Below are 9,868 nucleotides of genomic sequence, written 5' to 3' on the forward strand. Positions count from 1 at the left end.
AGGAGGACCAGTTCAAAATACATACAACACAGATGGCCTCCTTCTTCAAGGACCGCAATATCCCCCCCGACGTGGTCGACGGTGCCCTCCACCGCATCTCCCCCACTTCCCGCCCCCCCGCCCTTGACCCCCGCCCCTCCAACCGCCACCAGGACAGAACCCCACTGGTCCTCACCTACCACCCCACCAATCTCCATGTACAGCGCATCATCCGCCGTCACTTCCGCCACCTCCAAACAGACCCCAGCACCAAGGATATATTTCCCTCCCCACCCCTATCAGCTTTCCGTAGAGACCACTCCCTCCGCGACTCCCTGCCTTCCTGACCTGTAGTCTTCTTCTTGACCTCTCCGCCTCCATCCTACTCCGACCTATCACCCTCACCTTGACCTCTTTCCACCTATCACATTTCCAACGCCCCTCCTCCAAGTCCCTCCTCCCTATCTTTTATCTTCTCCTGCTGAACACTCTCTGCTCATTCCTGAAGAAGGGCCTGTGCCCGAAACGTCGAATCTCCTGTTCCCTGGATGCTGCCTGACCTGCTGTGCTGTTCCAGCAATAAAGTTTCAACTTTGATCTCCAGCATCTGCAGACCTCACTTTCTTGCAGTCTTCTGCAGTCTTCTTCTTGACCTCTCCGCCTCCATCCTACTCCGACCTATCACCCTCACCTTGACCTCTTTCCACCTATCACATTTCCAACACCCCTCCTCCAAGTCCCTCCTCCCTACCTTTTATCTTCTCCTGCTGAACACTCTCTGCTCATTCCTGAAGAAGGGCCTGTGCCCGAAACGTCGAATCTCCTGTTCCCTGGATGCTGCCTGACCTGCTGTGCTGTTCCAGCAATGAAGTTTTAACTTTGATCTCCAGCATCTGCAGACCTCATTTTCTCCTCTGTAAATTGCTCAATAATGTCACCAAAGCTGGTCTAAAGAATGCAATAATGAGAAATTGCTGTAGTATTTCACACAGAGAGATTAACTGAGTGTAAATCAAAACAGTCTCCTGGGAATTTAAAAGCATTTCACTAAGGTTTAGTGAGAGATTGTTCAAGGAACGTCATCAAGGGCATAAAGGAGTAGTCCATATGAAGCAGCAACAAGAAACTATTTTTGGTATCCAAAGGTAGATAGCGATGTTGAAGAGCTAATAAAACATGTCAAATGAGTCTCAGAATGAGAAATGATTCAGCCAAATGCTAGAATTCACCCTGTTGACACATTAATTATTGTAATCATTAAAGCTCAAGTTATTGAATTATACTGTTCATACATTTAGTGATGGAAAACCTTTATTTGCATGCATTATTGGGGCACTGTAGTCTTTAAGTTCGTGTTTCTTGAAGTGCTAAATAATGTAATCTAGCTTTAAAGAGAAAATCATCACAGGAGTGGTCGGAGGTAGCAGTTGGGATACAAATTGCATTTGGGCACCAGTGAGCTCAGCATTAATAGTAAACAGAAGCAAAAACTGGGACACTAATTGACAACAATAATGGCCTGAGGACTAGAAGTATAAATATAGATACAAGTTAGCTTGTAGAGAAGCCATGAGCATTTTTCATATGGGACAAGAATTGCAAATGTTTCAGTGGAATTTATTAGCTATATTTAAGCAGATGCTCAAACTTGGGTTGAAAGGCTACAAAAATAGGATACTTACTCAGGGGCTTTGTACTTGTCAGAGTACAGCATTCATCTCAGGATACTTGTTTTACCAGGAACTTGCTGGAAGAGAAACTTAGTCATTAGTAGTTGAGCACTTTCTAGGAAATTAGCACTTGTGTGGGACATTTCCAATCAACAGGAAATTCTCAGGTTTTGAAGTTGCTATTAAATCTCATAGGTGATTAAAGTATTAATCATAGTATTGGGGTTGCCATAGAGGTAGGATTTGCAATATTCAGGATAAAGTTGATTCCTTTAAGAGAAAGTGACTTGTCTTTGCTTTTAACAGACAGCATTCAGCAGCAGCTGTGAGGTACATAGGCTGACAGGAAGAGAGACAGAGAGAGAGAGTGGGAGAGCTAAGGTATACAGGTAAAATTAAGTTAAAATGTTCAAGCTCGAAAGGTTTTCAGTATATGTTACAGTTAAGCTGCATAAATTTAAGGAGCCAAGTAGGGACGACTTCAGAGTAGACAAATGTGGATCTGCAAAAAGCACAGCAGATCAAGCAGCATCCAAAGAGCAGGAAAACATCGGCCCTCCTGCCCTTTGGATGCTGTTTAATCTGCTGGGCTTTCTCCAGCTCCACATTTTATCGACTCTGACTTTCCAGCATCTGCAGTTCTCACTATCTCCAGACTCCAGAAGACCTGGTATATGCTGACAGGTATGAACTTATATTGTACCATGCCTCAACTACTGAAATATTAAGTATTAATCTTTGTTGTCCAACCTGCCTTGATAGTTTGATAAATTGGTGATTGTCCTTTTTCCAAAAAGTCATTTCCTGACAAGAATTTTCTTATAGTGGAGTTCAGTGCAGAGTCCAAATTATAACGCAGTTGTAACCTTGGTAAAACACAAAGAAACTGTCGGAATAAGTATTTGTCCATTTCTTTGAGGTGGAAGGGATAATTGTTTTGGTCAAGAGCTGTCTTAATTGGATAAATGTTGAGTCTATGCCCAATATCACTAGTGCCAAAATTATTGAGAGTTCGAGAAGCTGGTTTTAAATTTATGGGTTGTTGGAGGTGCTGGTGTCAGATAATGATCCACAGTTTATGTCAGAAGAATTTGAAATATTTCTGTATGAAAATGGAATCAAATGCCCTTGAATATCACAATGTCATCCATATTGAATGGTGCTGAAAAAATAAGAGTAGAGAATACAAAGAGGAATTTGTAGACGCAGTTACGATGACAAACTGGGCAATATTTCTGTGTTTCTTTCTAACACTGATTCAAGAATTTTCTTTTCTCATACAGATTTACCCCTCAGTCTACTCTGAGGGACACCACACCATCAGGGTTATATACAGTAGATTATTTGCTTGGAAAAGAAAATTAGACAAGAGTGCAGGATAAACCAGAGATAATCCAAATTCTTATGAGAACTGAAACAGAAAATTAGTAAGTGAATGTCAAAAGGAAACTGCAAGTTTGCCAATATTGTCACATTAGCAAGTAAAGTGAGTCAGGGTCTTTGACTGAGGCTAATTGATCAATATGACAATCCCAATCATCAAACAAAGTTGATAATCAAAGTTCAGGTTGGGCACAGTCAGAGAGGTTTGACAGAACAGTGTCACACTAATAGAAATGCAAGAATATATACAGACAAAGGAGAAAGAGGCATGATAGAGTAATTGAAAGTATGTCGGAGGAAAGAAGAATAAAAGTGGTTCTTCCCAATATGAAAATTGCTTTGGTAGTTTTGGTCAGTTTTTTTAATTGTGATTACAGTAAAACAGATAACCAACCCAACCCATTAAATTTTAGAATTTTTTGTTATTTGGAAATTATATACATTTAGAATTTTATGGTTTCACATATGAGATGTGAAGGAAGAGGGAATGTAATATATCCCAAGATCTGAACATTTTGTTACATTACCTCTTCACTGGGTTGTTGGGATGGTATTAAAAATAGTTAATCTATTAATGTATGCCTGCAACTGATATGTTAATCTAATTCAGTACAAAACAATTTTGAAAGTCACATGATGCCAGGTTATAGTCCAACAGGTTTATTTGAAATCACAAGCTTTAGGAGTGCTACTCCTTCATCAGGTGTAGTCTTTGAAGGAGCAGTCTCTGAAAGCTTGTGATTTCAAATAAACTTGTTGGACTAGAACCTGGTGTTGTGTGACTTCTGACGTTATCCACCACAATTCAACAGTGGCACCTCCACATCATAATAATTTGGTCAGACCTTTTATTTATTAACAAATGGAATGTTAGACCTCAGTTTCTCTCATTCTCTCACATGCATCTTTATTTTGTTGACTTGCCCAATTTCTCTTTCGTCTCATTATTTCCATTTTCACTTTTTCTTTCTGTCTAATGGCCTTTATCTCCTCTGTTTTTCTCTTTTTGCCTGTTAGTAGTTTTTCTTTTGTATGTTCATCTTTTCATTTGATAATTTTCTTTCTTTCTCTTTAACTCACCATCTCTGTCTCAAACTGCTTATTATTACAATAACAACAAATGATATTTATAAAGTATTATAAATGTAATAAAATGTTCCAAATATTTCCCCACAATATTATAAAATGAAATATGACATCTAGTAACATAAGGAGATACAAGGTCAGATGATCACAGGGAGGTTAAGAGAATATCTTTAATGAGGAAAAAGAAATGGATAGATGGAGAGAAGGTTTTCCAGAGTTTGGGGCTCAGGAAGCTGATGATGTGTAGGATTGCTCAAAAGGCCAAAAGTAGAGGAAACCAAATAATTCTATAGTATTAAAATCAGCTCAAAGTTCTACAGGGGGAGAGCAAAACAACTTATTTGTATTTATGTTTTCTTTCTGTTCATTAAGATGGCATAGTAGTTGCCAAGAAATTCCAGCTGGATCAGTTTCAATGTGGTCATTAAGCCTTAGCTTGGTTCATTACAATCAGCAATTTAGCAAAATGATGACATTTTCTCTAACAAACCATGAAGAAGCTCCATCTACCTTCTCACCATCAATTCCTTCTCTTGTCAGAGGCATACTGGAAGTAAATTGGATCTATTGGGATTAGAGGTTGGATGGATGGTGGCTGGAGTGAATGTTGGACCAAGACAGGAAATCAGCAACAGTCTTAGATAACTGGATAGAACGTGTAATATGATTGGCTGGCTACATAACAATTGCAAAGCAGCAAGGCCCATTCCGAGCTTTAATGCACAATTTGTGATGGTGGTCATAAAACAGCCTATTTAAAAGGTTGAATTTACTTTTTAAAGGTAGGTTTTGTTCATCCAAGTTCATAGGACCATGAGACATAGGACCAGATGTTGGTCAGATTGATAGACATTATGCCATGGAGAATGCATCATTTCATAATGTTTGACAATTACCTGCCAAGCTTTGTTGAAATATAATCAGCAAGCTGATTCTGATTGGTCAAGGTGTTGCCCTACAAAATTAACCAGCAGATGCTGTCACCTATTGCAGACACAAAGAACATGTACATACATTGCTCCTGTTTAAACTCAACAAGACAGGTGGTATCAATGTGCTGGTTCATTTCTTAGTGCAATGCCTTGACAAATTAGTGTCAACCTACCTGATTTAATTTTTTTTCAAAAAAACCTTAATTGTCAATCATCATTTATGGCCCATTCTCCACCAAAAAGAGATCACTTGCCAATCAGTCAACACTGTTCTTTCATATAGTTTAAATATTAGTGAGTTCTGAGAAGATTCGTAGCTCAGGTCGAGATTCTGGATGTAAGTTTGCTCACTAAGCTGGAAGATTCATTTTCAGATGTTTTGTCACCATACTAGGTATCATCATCAGTGAGTCTCTGGTGAAGCACTGATGTTATGTCCTACTTTCTATTTAAGTATTTAGATTTCCTTGAGTTGCTGATGCAGGAAGTACAGCTGTTCGCAGATGGAGCTCTGTCTGATGGTTTTGGTTTCCCATCCTTGTGCCAGTTTTAGTGTATTGTGCCTATAGATGTAGTGAGCTTTGTGAAGATTTGTAGCTCAGGTTAAGGTTCTGGATGTAAGTTTGCTTACTGAGCTGGAAGGTTCAGTTTCAGCCATTTCGTCACTATACTAGGTAACATCTTCAGTCTGCCTCCGGGTGAAGCGTGGACGCGATATGCTAAAGCTGGCCCAACGATGGGAAACCAATGCCATCGGACAGAGCGCCACCTGCAAACAGCTTTACTTCCTACACGAAATGACGTCACCAACATAAGGAAACCTAAACACATAAATAGAAATTAGGACATAACACCTGCATTTCACCAGAGGCTCACTGATGATGTTACCTAGTAGGGTGACGAAATGGCTGAAACCGAACCTTCCAGCTCAGCGAGCCAACCTACATCCAGTTTAAATACTGTTTTTTCTTTTAAAATTATATTCCTGCAAATTATCCTAATGCAAGATAACAAGTTTCAACAAAGTGGATTTCTTTCAGAAATACTAAAAAGAGTATATGTACTTCATTTAGGACAAAAGAATTACAAGTGGGACATCAAAACCAGTTAGATTAGATTAGATTACTTACAGTGTGGAAACAGGCCCTTCGGCCCAACAAGTCCACACCGCCCCAATTGGACATCCTATTAAATCATAGTCAGTGCAATTCACCTGTACTTCTTTGTGAATCACAAACAATTAAGCATTTTATTATCCTCAGCCACAATGACCAAGCTGTTCAATTGAAAATGTTCAATTTCTTATTCCCATTCAAATTTTTGTCCTTGTCCTTTTCCTTTATCTTCTAAGTATTTCTCGAGAACAGCAGCTTCTTAAGAGGAAATAAAAGTAGGAAGTTCTGAAAAATTCAGCAGGTCTGGCAGCATCCATGAAGAGAGAAACAAGGTCAATCTTTCAAACCCACTATGACTACTCTTCTTCTGTTTGTAAGAATGGAGAAGTTATCTCACATAGCATTCCTATTCGCAAATCTTCAAGCTGCTTTGTAGGCTACTGCACTTGGACCTGCAAGGAGAGGTTTGTTACCTCTGCCCAGGCAAATCTGATGAAAACTCAAATGGTTTTCATTAGGACATGGGCTACGATATCAACTCCTCCTTACACAGCCTTGTGCAATAGATGGACAAATGAATTGAACCATGCATCCCCATTCTAAGTGATTAAAGAGTTAACAATAATCTAGGTTTGATCAATACATCACATCAGTTGTATGACACTTTGATCTTTTACTATAAATTCTGTGTCCTATGACTCTGCCCCACTAGCTACCTGATGAAGGTGCAGCACTCCAAAAGCTTGTACTTCCAAATAAATCTGTTGATTTATAACTTGGTGTTGTGTGATTCTTAACTTTGTCCATCCCAGTCCAACATCGGCACCTCCACATCATGACAGATTATTGGAGCACGTGAACAGGAACTTCAAACTATTATTCGTCTCCTAAGTTGTGCTTTCTCTCAGTGGGAGTGAGTCTGCAGCTCTTTGGGAATGATGGTGCTAGTACAGAACGGCATCCTGTCCTCCCACTGTATTTCCATTTAATTCTCATAACAGTGTTTGAAAGCCAGATGAGGCCAGAAAGCAACAGCTGAGCAGCTCCAGTTTGCAGCTTTACTATTATAGGCTGGAACTCCCACATGTTACCAGTTACAAGTGTGTGGAAGTAACCAACAATATTCAGAGAAGACCACCACCAGCTCTGCCAAAGATGATGGGAAAGTATGTTGTGGACGTAACAGACCAAGTGAACACTCTTTGATAAAAGGCTATATGAGTTGTCACTTGATGCAAACTCCTGTGTTTGGGTGGATGTGGAAACCTCTGTGACTGGGGCACTTTGATCTGTAGAGCTGTTCATGAGTATTTCCTGTCAAAAGGTTAATGGAATACTGTCATTATTATATAATGCAAGGTAAAGAGAGTGGTGTCTGAGGTTACCAGGTTTATGAAAATAAAGTGGATTGGTTTCAGTTTACATGGGAGAGGGCAGAGCTGTTAGCTGAGCTGCTTATGCCTTGCATCTCCAGCTATTGTAATCCATGTTAATGCTCGAAGAATCGCTCCTCAAGAGCAATGATGCACAGATTGCAGTTTGTCCCTGTCCAGAGCACATTGTAATTCACAGAATCACGGAATTGTTATGGTGCAGAAGTAGACTGTTCAACCCATCATCTCTACACTTATTTAGAAACAGTTTAACTTAGCGCCTATTTCTGGACTTCTACCCAAAATTCTGCACAGAGTTTCTGTTCAAATCACCATTCAACATCCTCTTGAATGGTTTAGTTGAACCTGCCTTCACCAGAATTTCATGCAGTACATCTCAGACTCTGTTTACTAGGTGAGAAATTTTTATTTTCCCACTTCATATATTATTGTTTTGTAAAATGTTTTAAACTCTGGTTCTCAATCCTTTCATGAGCAAGAACAGTTTCTTCCTGCTCATTGAACTGAATAAGGTTTATCTGAATGAGGGCAATGAAAAGTTTGCAATATCATCACTTACAGCGCCATCTTAGGTAAAAGTTCCCTAGATACTTAAATATTTGGCATAAAGTAGAAAAAAAAGAAAAACTCAGCACAAGAATAAAAAGGAAAAAAAACTCAATGTACAGTCCTTCCACCCCAGTTCTTGTGGGCACCTAGCCACTAGACCATACCAGGTCAAGTCTCCAGACCTTGGGCAGGCTTCAAAGCCAAGGGCCTTGACTCCAATCTGCATAGGGCCTCGCCTCCCAGCAATGGCCTCAGGTCTGGGATTCGCGTCAATGTGACAGCTTCCAGTCTGGGACTTGCCTCCCGCTATGGCCTTTGGTCTGGGAGTCACCTCCCCGTGATGACCCTCCAGTCTGGGAGTCTCCTCCCCGTGATGGCCCTCGGTCTGGAAGTCACCTCCCCGTGATGACCCTCCAGTCTGGGAGTCTCCTCCCCGTGATGGCCCTCGGTCTGGAAGTCAGCTCCCCGCGATGGCCCTCAGTCTGGGAGTCAGCTCCCCGTGATGGCCCTCCGGTCTGGGAGTGTCCTCCCCGTGATGGCCCTCCGGTCTGGGAGTCACCTCCCCGTGATGACCCTCAGTCTGGGAGTCTCCTCCCCGTGATGGCCCTCGGTCTGGGAGTCAGCTCCCCGCGATGGCCCTCGGTCTGGGAGTCAGCTCCCCGTGATGGCCCTCCGGTCTGGGAGTGTCCTCCCCGTGATGGCCCTCCGGTCTGGGAGTCTCCTCCCTGTGATGGCCCTCGGTCTGGGAGTCAGCTCCACACGATGGCCCTCGGTCTGGGAGTCACCTCCCCGTGATGACCCTCCAGTCTGGGAGTCTCCTCCCCGTGATGGCCCTCCGGTCTGGGAGTGTCCTCCCAGTGATGGCCCTCCGGTCTGGGAGTGTCCTCCCCGTGATGACCCTCCAGTCTGGGAGTCTCCTCCCCGTGATGACCCTCCAGTCTGGGAGTCAGCACCGCACGATGGCCCTCGGTCTGGGAGTGTCCTCCTCGTGATGGCCCTCGGTCTGGGAGTCAGCTCCCCGCGATGGCCCTCGGTCTGGGAGTCAGCTCCCCGCGATGGCCCTCGGTCTGGGAGTGTCCTCCCCGTGATGACCCTCTGGTCTGGGCATCAGCTCCCCGTGAAGGCCCTCGGTCTGGGAGTCTCCTCCCCGTGATGACCCTCCGGTCTGGGCATCAGCTCCCCGCGATGGCCCTCGGTCTGGGAGTCAGCTCCCCGCGATGGCCCTCGGTCTGGGAGTCAGCTCCCCGCGATGGCCCTCGGTCTGGGAGTCTCCTCCCCGTGATGACCCTCCGGTCTGGGAGTCAGCTCCCCGCGATGGCCCTCGGTCTGGGAGTCAGCTCTGCACGATGGCCCTCAGTCTGGGAGTCAGCTCTGCACGATGGCCCTCGGTCTGGGAGTCAGCTCTGCACGATGGCCCTCCGGTCTGGGAGTCAGCTCTGCACGATGGCCCTCCGGTCTGGGAGTCACCTCCCCGTGATGGCACTCGGTCTGGGAGTCAGCTCCCCGCGATGGCCCTCGGTCTGGGAGTCTCCTCTCCGTGATGACCCTCCGGTCTGGGAGTCAGCTCCCCGCGATGGCCCTCAGTCTGGGAGTCAGCTCTGCACGATGGCCCTCGGTCTGGGAGTCAGCTCTGCACGATGGCCCTCGGTCTGGGAGTCAGCTCCCCGCGATGGCCCTCGGTCTGGGAGTCAGCTCCACACAATGGCACTCAATCTGGGAGTTAGCTCCCCGCGATGGCCCTCGGTCTGGGAGTCAGCTCC

The sequence above is a fragment of the Chiloscyllium plagiosum genome, chromosome 19 (assembly GCF_004010195.1).
Source record: "Chiloscyllium plagiosum isolate BGI_BamShark_2017 chromosome 19, ASM401019v2, whole genome shotgun sequence".
Lineage (NCBI taxonomy): Eukaryota > Metazoa > Chordata > Chondrichthyes > Orectolobiformes > Hemiscylliidae > Chiloscyllium > Chiloscyllium plagiosum.